Consider the following 15,291-nt stretch of genomic DNA (forward strand, 5'->3'; position numbering starts at 1 on the left):
ACAGAGGAGTAATTAGCTCTGGAAGTATGGGAAGGGAAGTCAAGTACTGCTGTCTTTACTATAAAATCAACATGTATCTATTCTTTGCTTGTTTCTGCATTTATATTTAGTATCCCTTGGAAAGTTCAAATGGCTGCAATGGAGAAACTGGTCTCTAGCAAGAGACCAGTTTTATGTTGAAGGATCATGGAAAAATGGATCCCATATGTACTCACAAAGCTTTGCAAACGTTCACAAGGACACTGAATGACTTTGTTGAATTAGCATAACCACTCAGAGCTTTATGTCTTCAAGATTTATAGGTAAGGGTACTAAAAGTGTTTCAGCTAAATTTCATAGAGTTTATTTGAAAATTTGAAAAAGTTGCAACAAAAGTGAGTTTAGAAGGATTTTTCTCTATGCGTGTATAGAGGGTTGGTGAAAACTTTATATCATGTATGAATGAAAAGATTAAACATTTTAGACTTGCTTATGATTTTGTTATGAAAAAATATGATGGGTTTTAATAAGAGCAAATATCTGAAACACACTGAACTTCAATGATCTCAGTAAGTGCAACTGAGCAAGATAAGAATCTAGTTTCTTTTTCTCACTCTGCTTTAATCTTTCAGTCAACATTGACTGCCTCCTTTCTATAATATGAGAATTTACAAGAAAATAGAATGTGGGACCTTCAGTGAACTGAGCTTATGTGATTCAATAACCTCATTCACCCTAAATCTAATTTTACCAGTTAAGTTCTCAATAATAGGCCCATGTTCCAAGACATTCTTGAAAGCACTGAGGAAATCTTTGGATAATATTATCTCTGGTATATTTATTCCACATTGGATTTATTTTCATTTAATGTCATACTATCACTTATAATCCTTTCAACAAGAGAGAGTAGTTATGTCTGACTCTAGACCATGCTTTGCAAATAAAATTTCCTAAGTACGGAAGCAGGTGCCTTATTCCCAAACCCAAAATAAATGGAGAACTATGTTAAATGAATTTGGAGTGGGGATAGAATGTTCTATTACATAACAATGACATGAATGCAAAAAAATAATGGAAGTGCTCAAATATCTGCATGTAGAGGATTTGTAATGGAAGGTGATAATAGTTTGGATCTATGTTCTTTCTAAATTTCATGTTGAATTGTAATTCCCAGTGTTTGAGATGGGGCCTGGTGGGAGGTGATTGGATCCTGGGGGAGAATCCCTCATAGCTTGGTGCTGTCTTCACAATGGTGAATAAGTTCCCTCGAGATCTGATTGTTTAAAAGAGTGTGGCCCCTGTCCCCCACAATTATCTCTCTTGCTCCCATTCCTGCCATGTGAGACACCTGTTCCCCCTTCATCTTCTGCCATGATTGGAAACTTCCTGAGGCCTCCCCAGAAGCAGATGCTAGCTCTATGCTTCCTGTACAAGCTACAGAACCATGAGCCAATGAAACCACTTTTCTTTACATAAATTACTTAGTCTTAGGTATTTCTTTATAGCAATGCAAGAATGGCCTAGTACAGAAAATTGGTACTGAGGAGGGGGGAACTGCTATAAAGTTACTTGAAAATGTGGAAGCAGCTTTGGAACTGGGTAACAAGTAGAGGTTGGAAGAGTATGGAGAGCTCAGAAGAAGACAAGAAGATGATGGAAAGTTTGGAATTTATTAGAGACTGGTTAAATGGTCATGATCAAAATGCTGATAGTGATATAGACAATAAAGTCCAGGCTGAGGAGGTCTGGCAATGAGGATCTTATTGGGAACTGGAGTGAAGGTCATGCATGTTACGCCTTAGCAAAGAGCCTGGTTGCAGTGTGCCCCTGCCCTAGGGACCTGTGGTAGTTTGAACTTCAGATTGATGATTTAGAGTATCTGGCAGAAGAAATTTCTAAGCAGCAAAGTGTTCAAGATGGGACCTGGCTGCTTCTAACAACCTACACTTATATGTAAAAGCAAAGAAATGACTTAAAGTTGGAAGTTCTATTTAAAAGGGAAGCAGAGAAAAAAAGGTTGGAAAATTTCCAGCCTAGCCATGTGACAGAGAATGAAAAAGCTTTTGGGGGAGAGGAATTCAAGCAGGCTGTGGAGCAACCACTTACTAGAGATACTTGGAAAAGGGAGCCAAGTGCTAATATCCCAGACAATGAGAGAAAGGCCTCAAAGGCATTTCGAGGCCTTCAGGGCAGTCCCTCCCATCACAGGCCTAGAGGCCTAGGAGAATGGTTTTGTGAGCTTGGCCCAGGGCTCCACTGCTAGGTACAACCTCAGGACACTGCTCTCTGCATCCTGGTAGCTCTGGCTCCAGTCTCAGCTCAAAGGGTCTCAGATACAGCTGGGGCTGCTGCCTCAGAAGATGCAAGCTATAAAACTTGGCAGCTTCCATGTGTTGTTAAGCTTGTAGGTACACAGAGTGCAAGAGTGAATGAGGCTTGGCAGCCTCCACCTAGATTTCAGAGGATGTTCAAGAAAGCCTGAGTAGCCAGGCAGAAGCCTGCTTCAGGGGCAAAGTCCTCACAGAGAACCTCTACTAGGGCAATGTGGAGAGAAAATGTGGCTTTGGAGCCCCCACACAGAGTCACCACTGGGGCACTGACTGGTGGAGCTGTGAGGAGGGGTCCACCATCCTCCAGATCCCAGAATGGTAGAGCCACTGGCAGCTTGTACCTTGTGCCTGGAAAAGCCAGAGGCTCTCAGTTCCAACGTTTGTACAGTGCAGCTACTTGGACTGCACCATACAAATCCACAGGGCATTGGGAGTCTACCCCCTGCTCCATTGTGCCTTCCGTGTGGGACATGGAGTCAGTGCAGCTACTTGGACTGCACCATACAAATCCACAGGGCATTGGGAGTCTACCCCCTGCTCCATTGTGCCTTCTGTGTGGGACATGGAGTCAAAGGAGATAATTTTGGAGCTTTAAGATTGAAAGACTGCCCTGCTGGATTCTAGACTTTCATGGAGCATGTAGCTCCCTTTTTTTTTGGGCTGATTTTTCCCTTTTGGAATGAGAATTTTTACCTAATGCTTGTACCCCCATTGTGTCTTAGAAGTAAGTAACTTATTTTTTATCTTATAGGCTCATAGGGAGAAGGGACTTGCCTTGTCTCGGATGAGACTTTGGACTTTGAATTTCTGAGTTAATGCTGAAATGAGTTAAGACTTTGGGGGACTGTTGGGAAGGCATGATTGTATTTTGCAATGTGAGAAGAAACTGAGGTTTGAGGGGCAAGGGGCAGAATTGATATAGTTTGGATATGTGTCCCCTCTAAATCTCTTGTTGAATTGTAATCTCCAATGTTGGAGGTGGGACCTGGTAGGAGGTGATTGGCTCATGGGAGAGGATCTTCATGATGGTGAGTGAGTTCTCTCAAGATCTGGTTGTTTAAAAGATTGCAGCACCTCCCTCCCCACAACTCTCTCTCTCTTGTCCTCCTCCCACCATGGGAGACACATGCTCCCCCTTCACCTCCTGCCATGACTGGAAGCTTCCTGAGGCCTACCCAGAAGCAGATGCCAGTGCTATGCTTCCTGGATAGCCTGCAGAACCATGAGCCAATTAAGTTTCTTTTTTAAAAATTAAATTACTCAGTACCAGGTGTTTCTTTATAGCAATGCAAGAATGGCCTAATACAGAGGCATATTTTAAATGTTAGAGAGCAACTTCAATAAATGACTGTTAACTTTCCAAGTTTCTAATAACAGTATTCCAGTGATTTCATTTTTGCTCTTACAAAACACTGAGGTGGCTAACAATGGAGACTTATTTGCTTTGCTTTTCCTCATTAATTATATAAATTTCTTAGAAAAATCTCTTAAGGTTTCCTGACATGTCTGTTCTTCCCAAAACCATGCCAGTTATTGCTCACAAATACATTAACTCCACTTTCTTCATGTCCTTTCTAATGCTTTGTTTTTATGTCCATTTACATATATGTATATATATAAAGTATATATTTATATAATATGTGTATATAACATATATACCTATACATTTTATTATTATTATTTTACTAAATATTGGTGTCAGACTTGCTGGACATTTGTTTCTAGTAATAATCTTCCTACTTGAGAAAGTAGCTTTAAGTCAACAGATAGTGGCCATGCTTAGCAGTATTCTACTATTATTGTGAGTACAAGTGGTCTGCAGTGTTCCACTGCTTTCTGTGCCTGTTCTGTATTTTTTATTAACCTTTATCTGCCATCTTATTTTTCTTCTGTTTTAAAAAATAAATGAAAGGCTTCGAGTCTGTTGAATCCCAGTGACATGTTCATCTTGCTGCTTAGAAATCTCACATTTCAAAGGACTGTGAGTCAATTCTCACAGCGATACCTTTTCCTGCTGTGTGAGTTTGATCAAATCAACTAACTTTTTTCAGTTTTCTTTGTGTAGAATTCAAAGGCGATCATCAGCAACTTGCAGCTATGGTAGTGGCATGGGAAGGTCTCCTTTTGAAATTCTACACTGATCAAAACTAGTCCCAGAGAAATTAAGATTTAGACAGAATTTGTCATAGCTAGGATGTTTTCCATTTTTCTTATGATGTTAGAGCTCTTTGCCTAGACTTCTTCCTAAAATTTAGTAAATTTGGCAATCCATCTATTCCAAATGTGGGGCCCCTCCTACCACTGCAACTCTGTATTCACTGGGCCAATCTTCCAGATTGCTTCTTTCCCTATCAATATTTACTCGTCTTGGATTTCCTTTTTTATTTAGTTAGTTGATTTCTGTAAATTCCAACCCCAATTTAATTTTCCTGCTTTTTCTTAGGTGCTCATAGCTGGATATCGATCCTCCCAACTGCAGATCTCATCCAGCTCCCTCCTGTTGAGGAGGCACATTGAGTTGTCTGTTGTTTTAGATAGGATTTTCATAGTTGCAAGTGTCAGCAGCCCCATATTGACTATTAAGTAGCTTAGGTAAATAGGAAGATAACTGGAATACCCTCGGGTACCTTAAGTAATAAAAGGAAAGGTTGAACAAGTAACCCCTCAAAGATCAGCTAAGACCGAACTAGGGGTAGGGGACTTAGAATGCTTGTAAATTGTGAATTTGCTGTAGACCAGAGTCAGCTACAAATTGTGGAAACGTGACTATTAGCAACTTGTGAAGCTTGTATTTTGCACTTCTAAAGGCAGCAGAATCCTGAAGTGTAAACAATTTCTTCTTATCCATGTTTTTTCCTCCTATGTGTTTTGTCTTGCCTATTTTTTTATTGTGTTATGAAAACAGAAAACGAGGGCAATATATTTGGTAGGAACTCAAAGATAGAACAAACTCATAATCTTGTTTTATGTTTTGTTTCAGATGCAATGGAAGATCAGAAAGTATACATTTATGAACTGTCATAAACTGAAGATCGGGTAACTTTTGTCTTCTCTTTGTAGTTAGTCACTGCAACGTTTTAAGTTCTACTTCATCTTAATTTGATGTTTTTTATTTGTGACTTTGTGGCTCATCCCCTTATTGATTCTCTTAAGACCAGGCTCTTAGTTGCAACAGGAAGATCTTAAAGTACCAAAAACAGTGTATAGAAATATTAAGAGGCCTGGTTTGTGTGGGAGTTTGTTCCGTTTTTCTAGCCTAGAGTTTCTTTTCTCACATTTTGCTTAGGCAAGGTTGAGGCATCTCTGTTGCCCCATGTGAAAGAGTGAGCAGTTCAGACAAAGTGTGGCGATTAGTAATGCTTGCACTAAATGAGGGCAGGAGGTTGATGTGTGCACGAAAGCGGGGAAGTGAGGACAGAATGGGATAAGGTTGGGAAATGTCATGGTGGGGCTGAGAATGTCCAGGACAATCTCTGAAACTGATCTGTCCCTCTCCTGACTTCATTGTTCACTGTAGAACAGCCGTTGGTTGAGTCTCAACAAGACTGAAACCACTTCAGAATAAAGCAGTTGTGTCAGGAATTATGTGACCCTCTTTAATCCTGGAAATCACATTCTTTAACCTTTTAGATGGTCACATTTCATAATTTATCTTTCATATTTTTAGATGAATCATTATATACCATTCATGGAAAATTAAAAGCTGCTGAGAAGACCTAAAAATTATCAGTCCATTAGGATTTTCCCCCTTTATACAGAATTTCCCCTGATTTGGGGCAGTTTCCAAGACAGTAGAATAATACCAAAGAAAATGTCACGATTTCACTTCTCTTTTATGAGAAAATTTGTGTATTTTACACAAAAGACCACTTTGGAAGTAATCATGAAACAGATTTGAAACATTGAGTCTTTCTTTCTCTTTGTCTCTCTCTCTGCCTTTTTCTCTCTCTCTTCTTTTGGCAGAAACCATACCCACACTCAAATAAAATATCAGTTGATCTAGAGTAGGAAGGCCTGGGAAGCTGTGGATAGCTCTAAAACCATTTGATTGCACAACTGCTATGAGATGAGGGTATGACAAAGGTGTTTGTAATCTCATAGAAAGTTGAATAAAAGTACCCATGATTACACCAAATTAAAGTCTATTTTAGCCATGCCTAATCCAATACGACACTTGATATTAACCAATGATTAAAACTATGCCCAGCACTATATAGTAAGGAGGACATTATCCAGGTTTTTTTCTTTCTCAGAAACACTGTTCAGCCTCCTCTTTCTACTTCTTTAATATGCCTTTTCTGCCAAAACCCTTGTATTTTTCTACCTGAACTATTTTTCTTCTTTCCCCTTCCTTCCTTCCCTCCCCTTCCTTCCCTCTCTCCCTTTCTTCCTTCTTTCCCTCCTTCCCTTCTTCCCTCCTTCCTTCCTTCTTTCCTCTTTCTCCCTCCCTCCTTCCTCTTCCTCCTTCCTTCCTTCCCCCTCCCCTCCCTCCCTCCCTCCCTTCCTTCCTTCCTTCCTTCCCCTCCCTTTCCTTCCTTCCTTCCTTCCTTCCTTCCCCTCCCTTTCCTTCCTTTCTTTCTTCCTTCCTTCCTTCCTTCCTTCCTTCCTTCCTTCCTTCCTTCCTTCCTTCCCTCCCTCCCTCCCTTCCTCCTCCCTTCCCCTCCCCTCCCTTCCCTTCCCTTCCCTTCCCTTCCCTTCCCTTCCCTTCCCTTCCCTTCCCTTCCTTTCCCTTCCCTTCCCTTCCCTTCCCTTCCTTCTCTTCCCTTCCTTCTGCCGCTCTCCCTCCCTCTCTTTCTTTCCTTTCCTAGACAATTTCTCTATGAAACCTTTATGTTTGTTAACAGTTTACCTTTGTGAAGTTAGACGAAAAAATGGATCACCTCAGTGAGTAGTTAAACTCTTGGGGCTTCTGAGGACTGTCTCCCATGGTCAAGTACAATCTATAGTCTTTCAGTCATAATCTACAAACAAAGCAAAATTTTTCTGAACAAATGTTTCACATTATTTTAACAGATCAGAACAAGGAATGGCTTTGTTGAGACATATTTAAGGGAAATTGAAACTAAGGTTAGTTTTTATATGCTAGGAATTAGAGTTCAGTAGGAAAAAAAACTAAGGTGTTTTCAAAAATTTTTTAAAGTATATTTTTGAGCAGGGGTCATTTTTGGATATAAATTCAATACCCCAACAGGAGAGGCCTCTCCAAACAGGTTCCAGATGCTAATGTCATTGTCTATTAAGTTAATAGACTATGAAAAAATACTTATTTTTAAACATGTATTTTTGGAAGTCCTCTCAATTTTACCCAAAGTGAAAAATCAAAATTCTTCTAAAGGTCTGTGGGGCCTGACATGATTTAATTCTTGACTCCTCTGGCCTAAGCATCGTTTACTCTTCTCTGCCCTCATTCGCCTCCAGTCTCACTGGCCCCCTGGCTGCTTCTCAACCTGTCGGCTCATTCTTGCCTTTGGGCTCTTGTACTGGCTATTCCTTTTGCCTGGAATATCCCCAGAAATCTACTTGGCCAGTTTCTTCACTTCCTTCACGTTTTTGGTCAGATGTTATCTTATGAATGAGGCCTTCTGGAAACACTGTAATTAGAGTTGCAGTTGACCCTCTCCTTATCCTGTTACCATCTGTTTTCATCTGCTCTCCCCCTCATTCTACTTAATAACTTCCAACCCCCTATTTAATTCAATGTATTATGTTTATGTTAGTTTTCTGCCTCTTCCCCATTACAATGAAGAATCTGTGAGGACAGGGATCTTTCTCTGTTTTGCTCAAATGTCTGGAATAGTACCTGGCCCATAGAAGGTACTAAAAAATCTTGTTGAATAAAGAGGTTAAAGGCTGGGGCTTATATTAATTTGTTCAACAATTCAACAAACATTTAGTAAATGCTTATTGTCTGCTAGTCACTCTGCTAGATAAAAGAATCCAGAGGGGAGTCTTATTTTGGAGAGAGAAAAATGAATGGAAAACAACAACAACAACAACAAAAAACATGTACTATGTACAATATAGGGTTGAACACAGGGCATTCTGGGAGGACATAAGGTGGTGCGTAACCCAGTACAGGCAGGGTCATAAAGGATTCATTAATTTTATTTACTCAACAATTAATAGTTCCTATGTGCTAATTATGCTTCCAGGCACTTTAAAAGAGGGCAGGTCTAACCAGCATGTGTTCTTTGCCCTTTGCCCTTTCCCCTACTTCCCTCTGTCTGAGCAGCCATCTTGCTACCATGTGGTTTTGAAAGGGCAAATGCCAGAAGCCAAGGCTAGCTGAACAGAAATATAGAAAGCTCTGAGTTCCTGATGAAATCATGAAGTCACAGTTCCAGCTTGATTGGCTGATCTCCAGATTTCTTGTACGTGAGGAAAAAAAAGATCAGACTTTTACCACCATGACTTGACTTACCACCTTTGAGAGGTATTGTTTGGCACCCAACAGTAAAAGGAAGGAAATCAGCATATCTTAAATTATCTGCACTCATCTCTGTCCAGTTTTAGTTAGTTGGAGCATCATTTCTGGATGATTGGAATATGAAGGGTTAGAGAAGGAATACGAGTTTTAGCCTTTTCGAAGGCTAAAACTCTCATGTTCCAGATAGAGATGAGGCAATGAAAAGCCTCCCCAGTTTTTTTTAGAATTGCTTCTTCCAGCAATTGTGCATGTAGGCTTTTTTCCACAAAGTCAGCAAGGGGCAGCCGAGTGGAGTGACAGAGATTTCATTCAGCTTTTTAAGGCAAGGCCTCTAGTCTCTTGTACAGCAAAAGCACAAAGCAGTTATCCTACATAGAAGGCTCTTTGTGTGTTCGGGACTATTTTATTGTATTTATTTTTAGAGACAGGATCTGGCCCTGTCACTCAGACTGGAGTGCAGTGGCATGATCACAGCTCACTATAGCCTTGCACGCCTGGGCTCAAGGGATCCTCCTGCCTCAGTCTTCTGAGTAGCTAGGATTACAGGCACGTGCCACCATTCCTTGTTAATTTTTCTTTTTTTGTAGACTTGTGTAGATATGGTTTTGATTGTTGCCCAGGCTGATCTTGAACTCCTGGCCATAAGTGATCCTCCTGCTTCCTTCATCTCCCGAAGTTCTGGGACTACAGGCATGAGCAACCACACCAAGGTAGGACTAGTCTAGATTCTAGTACAACATCAACCCATGTACCCCACAAAGGCTCTGCTGATATCTATTTTCCCTTGTAGAGTTTCATCTGCATAGTCTAAAACCCCACTCTCTGCCTATGCCTGAATGTGGCTAATGTTTCCAGAAAAGAAAATGTCAGTGATCTAAGCCCACCTATGAAGGGATCTTCCCTTTTTGAATTTTAATTCAGCTAATTTGCTTTGCTTTTCTAGCTGTCTGATGTCCTCAACAATATGACATTTTGGTAATTACTTTGTTTTAATTTTCCAAGTCCTACCACTTCCTCTTATATCCTTACCAGAGACAGTATTCTGAACTCATAGATTTAGTGAAAGTTTGGATATATTCTGGGATTCTAAACTGAAGTGATTTTCTCTTGAGCCCCTGGAAGAAGAATATGCAGGCAGCACTCTGTTGTAGCTCTGACAGGCAATAGTGCCTTTACAATTATACTGTTATTTTGAAAAAAGCACTGCTTACTGTTTTCATATTACTTGCAGTGTTTTTTAAAAAATGTGGAAACAATACAGTCATGCTTAAATAGAACAAATTTAAAAAAGAAGGCAAGCAAAGATTATAGAAAAGTCAGCCCAAGTGTCATGTTGAGCTTACCTTTCCGTCCACATGCTAAGGACCCAAGTCACAAGTGTCTGGCTATTACAATTCACTTTTTTCTTATACGCCCCTACCAGGTCCAGAGAAAATGGATCATATTGAGCAGTCTGACTAGGAAGATGATAGAACTTCATCTTTAGAGCAATCTTATGAGGTATACACAATTACTCATATCTTAGATAAGGAAATGGAGGCTCCAAGGGATAAAGAAACTTACTTAAGATCATATAGCAAATACACGGTGGTTAATAGAGAACAGAGAATTTTCCTCACCCATGCTCAGGCTCTGTCTGCTTTTGTTTCTCTGAGCCGCAGTATAGCCCTGTCTTGAGAAACTGTCTTTCTTCCCTTTGCTAGTGGTCTAATCCATTGTGTCTGCTCCTAGCTCTGACTTCATCCTCCCAACTCTCTGAAGGCCTGGTTGTGCCTTCCCTCCTGCAAGGCCTTATTGGAGGAAAAAGTCTCCATTTCCCTTAGTTCCACTTTCATTTTGTACCCTTTTCCCCTTTAAAGGAAAACAAAACAAGCAAGTAGAAAAAAATCACCATTAACATTTCAAGAATAAAAGAAACCAAAATCTCCTATCTAAAGCATTTTTTTTTTCATTTTTGTTGTGCGTGATAGGACATTTTATATTCCAGTGGTTAAGATTTATCTTTTAATCTATACAGTTTTAGGTTTTCATATCTTGTGGCTCTGCCTCTAATTTTCTTTTTGATTATGACAAATGGGACACATAGATACACGCATGCTCTATTCTCTCTTTTGGAGTTTTGCCACCTCAAGTCATTCAAAACAGAAAGATGGATATCTCTAATAGGAACTATATTGATTAGAGTGCTATGATATCCTGGGTTTGTAATGTAATAAAAAATGAGCCTTGATTCACTCTATAAAATAGGGAAAATATTACCTGACCCTTTTTTTCCCTCAGTGATAAAATTAGGAGAAATGGTATCTGTGTGGAATTCAACTTTTAAGAGGAACATTTTATGAAAATAGCCTAAGTTGCTAGAATGTGCTATTTATGCATATGCTTATTAAATATATATTTATACAATATTTATATATATTATTTATGTTTCAGCTTCTTTTAAAAAATAAAACCAAAACTTTCCAGAGTTAGATATACTAGTGCTTGTACATTAGTTCCGTTCTTCCTCCAACTGTGCAAAAACTCTTCATACTGCTTTATATTGAAGACGATAAAGAGAAATGATGTCCTGTGGGTTGACCAGAAGCCAACTCAGAGAAAGAGATTTGTGTGCAGTAAGTTTCTTGGGCATGCATTTTGGGTTCAATACCTGTGGGGGACGAAGGTCAGTGAAATAGGGCAGAGAGAGAGATTGGGCTGAGCTGCAGTCACAACGAAGGCCTCAGTCACTCCTGTGGTCATCATCATACCTAGGCCTGCCCTTCAGACTTTATCCACCTCGAATCAAGGGGATTGAGCCTTTAAATCATGTGCTGACTGGTTATGGGATGCAAGCTGCCCCAACAAAGGTGCTGGAACCTTAGGAGAGGTAGGTCCCTTCAGCTGTGCTTAGCTAAGAGGTGTTGGTTGGCAACACTTTCAGCAACCAGGGAATGAATGCTGCAGTCCTGAAGTGGGGGAATCTGGGTGGCACAGCAGAGCAATCACTACGATTAAGACATTAATCAACAGTGCAGATTATATTCTTCATTATGTTTATATTTATATCTATTAGATGACTCATGAAATTGTCTTTTTTTTTTTTTTTTGAGGTAGTGTCTCGCTCTGTCACCCAGGCTGGAGTGCAATGCCATGATCTCGGCTCACTGCAACCTCCGCCTCCTGGGTTCAAGCGATTCTCCTGTCTCAGCCTCCTGAGTAGGTGGGATTACAGGCACGCTATCAAGCCCGGCTGATATTCTTTTGTATTTTCAGTAGAGACGGGGTTTCACCATGTTGATTAGGCTGGTCTCAAACTCCTGACATTGTGATCCGCCTGCCTTGGCCTCCCAAAGTGCTGGGATTACAGGCGTGAGCCACTGTGCCCAGCCGGAATTGCCAATTTTATAGTAAAAATTTGTTGAATATTGACAATTTATATGGTACACAATCTAATTATGTAATTTATTTTCAGGAGTTTGTGTGAAAGCATACAGCAATAGAAAAATAATTAGTGGGTATAGAGTGTAGGAGCAGATAGAATAGTTGGTTTTACCAGTTTCTGTAGATGCTACTATAGAGCAGTCCATATTTCCAAAAATAAATTTTATCTTTTTAAAGAAGAAGCTTTGAGTTTTCTTGATTTTATATTTCCTATTTTATTGATTTCTGCTCTGATTTTTATTTCATTTTTTCTGCTAACTTTAGGTTTTATTTGCTTTTCTGTTTCTGCTTTCTTGAGGTGAAAGTTGAGATAATTGAATTAAGACATTTCTTATTTTCTAGCACAGATGTTTAGTGCTATGAATTCCCTTTTAAGTACTACTTAAGCAGCATCCCATAAGTTTTGATATGTTGTGTTTTCATTTTTACTCAGTTCAAAATACACCTTAACTTCTTTTTGATTTCTTCGACCCATAGATTATTTAGTAATGTGTTATTTAGTTTCCAAATACTTGGAGTTTTTTCAAAGATCTTTTTGTTTCTGAGTTTTAATTTAATCCTATTATGCTTTGAGAACATACTGTGTATGGCTTGGATCTTAATACGTTTACAATGTATTGAGACACTTTATGGCCCAAAATATGTTCTATTTTCATAAATGATCTATGTGCACTTGGAAGGAGTGGGCAGGCCTATCTTGTCTAATTGCACTTCACTTTATTCCACTTCATAGACAGTGTAGTTTTTACAAACTGAAGGTTTGTGGCAACCCTGCATTGAGCAAGTGTATCTGCACCTTTTTCAAACTGCATGTGTTTACTTCATGTCTCTGTGTCCTGTTTCAGTAATGCTCAAAATATTTTAACATTTTCATTATTATTATATCTGTTATGGTGATCTGTGACCAGTGATGTTTGATTTTACCATCATCATTGTTTTGGAATGCTACTAACCTCACCCACATCAGATAGTGAACTTAACTGATAAATGCTGTTTGTGTTCTGGCTGCTGTACTGCTGGCCATTCCCCATCCCTCTCTCTCTCTCTAGGTCTTCCTATTCCTGATACAAAACAGTGTTAAAATTAGGCCAGTTAATAACCTCAAAATGGTCTCTAAATATTCAACTGAAAGGAAGAGTCACATGAGTCTCACCTTAAATTAAAAGCTAGAAACGACTGGGCTTAGTGAGGAAGGAATCATAAGATGCAGCAATTCAGTCATATTTTCAGGCTCCAATTCTATTTCTAGTTCTCTTGCTATTTGCACCACATCCGCAGTGACTCAACTTCTTCCAAATGCCTGTTATTACTGATCTTTTGACCTCCTCTCATGAATCACAAATGTTCTCAATGGCATCTGGAATGGTGAATCCTTTCCACAAGGTTTTCAATTTACTTTGCTCAGATCCACCAGAGGAATCACTGTCTGAGATCCAGAGGAATCACTTTCAGCTGAGATAAGCTGAAAGCTAGGCCTCTTGCACCAGTGAGTTAAGTTATAAATGCAAAGAAAAGTTCTTGAAGGAAATTAAAAGTGCTACTCCAGTAAACACACAAATGATAAGAAGGCAAACCAGCCTCATTGCTGATGTGGAGAAAGTTTTGGTGGCCTGGAGAGAAGATCAAAGCAGCCACATTTCTTTAAACCAAAGCCTAATCAAGATCAAGGCCCTAACTCTTCAAATCTATGAAGGCAGAGAGGTGCAGCTACAGAGGAAAAGTTGGAACCTAGCAGAGGTTGGTTCATGATGTTTAAGGAAAGAAGCCATTTCTATAACAGAAAAGTGCAAGGTGAAGCAGCAAGTGCTAGTGTAAAACCTTCAGCAAGCTATCTAGAGGATCTAGTGAAGATCATCTAGGAGAATGGCTACACTAAATAATAGGTATTCAGTGTAGACAGAACAGCCTCATATTGGAAGAAGATGCCATCTAGGACTTTCCTACCTCAAGAGGGTAAGTCAATGCCTGGCTTCAAAACTTCAAAGGACAGGCTGACTTTTGTCAGGGACTAATGCAGATGGTGACTAAGTTAAAGCCAATGCTCATTTACCATTTTGAAAACCCTAGGGCTCTTAAGAATTATACTAAATGTAGCCGGGCGCGGTGGCTCACGCCTGTAATCCCAGCACTTTGGGAGGCCGAGGCGGGCGGATCACAAGGTCAGGAGATCGAGACCATGGTGAAACCCCGTCTCTACTAAAAAATAGAAAAAAATTAGCCGGGCGCAGTGGCGGGCGCCTGTAGTCCCAGCTACTCGGGAGGCTGAGGCAGGAGAATGGCGTGAACCCGGGAGGCGGAGCTTGCAGTGAGCTGAGATTGCGCCACTGCACTCCAGCCTGGGCGACAGAGTGAGACTCCGTCTCAAAAAAAAAAAAAAAAAAAAAAAAAAAAGAATTATACTAAATGTACTCTGACTGTGCTCTAGAAATGGAACAACAAAGCCTGGATGACAGTTCATCTGTTTGCAGCTTGGCTTACTGAATAATTTAAGCCAACCATTGAGACCTAGTGCTCAGAAAAAAGATTGTTATCAAAATATTACTGCTCCTTCACGACTTACCTAGTCACCCAAGAGCTCTAGTGGAGATGAACAAAGAGATTAATGTTGTTTGCATGCCTGCTAACACAACATTTAGTCTATACCCCATGGATCAAGAAGTAATTCCAACTTTCAAGTCTTATTATTTAAGAAATATATTTCACAGGACTATAGCTGCCAGAGATAGTGATTCCTCTGGTGGATCTGGACAAAGTAAATTGAAAACCTTGTGGGAAGGTTTCACCATTCTAGATGCCATTGAGAACATTTGTGATTCATAAGAGGAGGTTAAAATATCAGTAATAACAGGATTTTGGAAGAAGTTGAGTCACTGCAGAACTGGTGGAAATTCCAAGAGAACTAGAATTAGAATTGGAGCCTGAAGATGTGACTGAATTGCTCCATCTCATGATAAAACTTGAATGAACAAGGAGTTGCTTCTTATGGATGAGCAAAGAAAGTGGTTTCTTGAGATAGAATTTACTCCTAGTGAAGATGTTGTGAACGCTGCTGAAATAACAACAAAGGATTTAGAATATAATGTAAGCGGCCGGGCGCGGTGGCTCAAGCCTGTAATCCCAGCACTTTGGGAG

Source organism: Chlorocebus sabaeus, chromosome 25 (assembly GCF_047675955.1).
Source record: "Chlorocebus sabaeus isolate Y175 chromosome 25, mChlSab1.0.hap1, whole genome shotgun sequence".
In the NCBI taxonomy this organism is placed as follows: domain Eukaryota; kingdom Metazoa; phylum Chordata; class Mammalia; order Primates; family Cercopithecidae; genus Chlorocebus; species Chlorocebus sabaeus.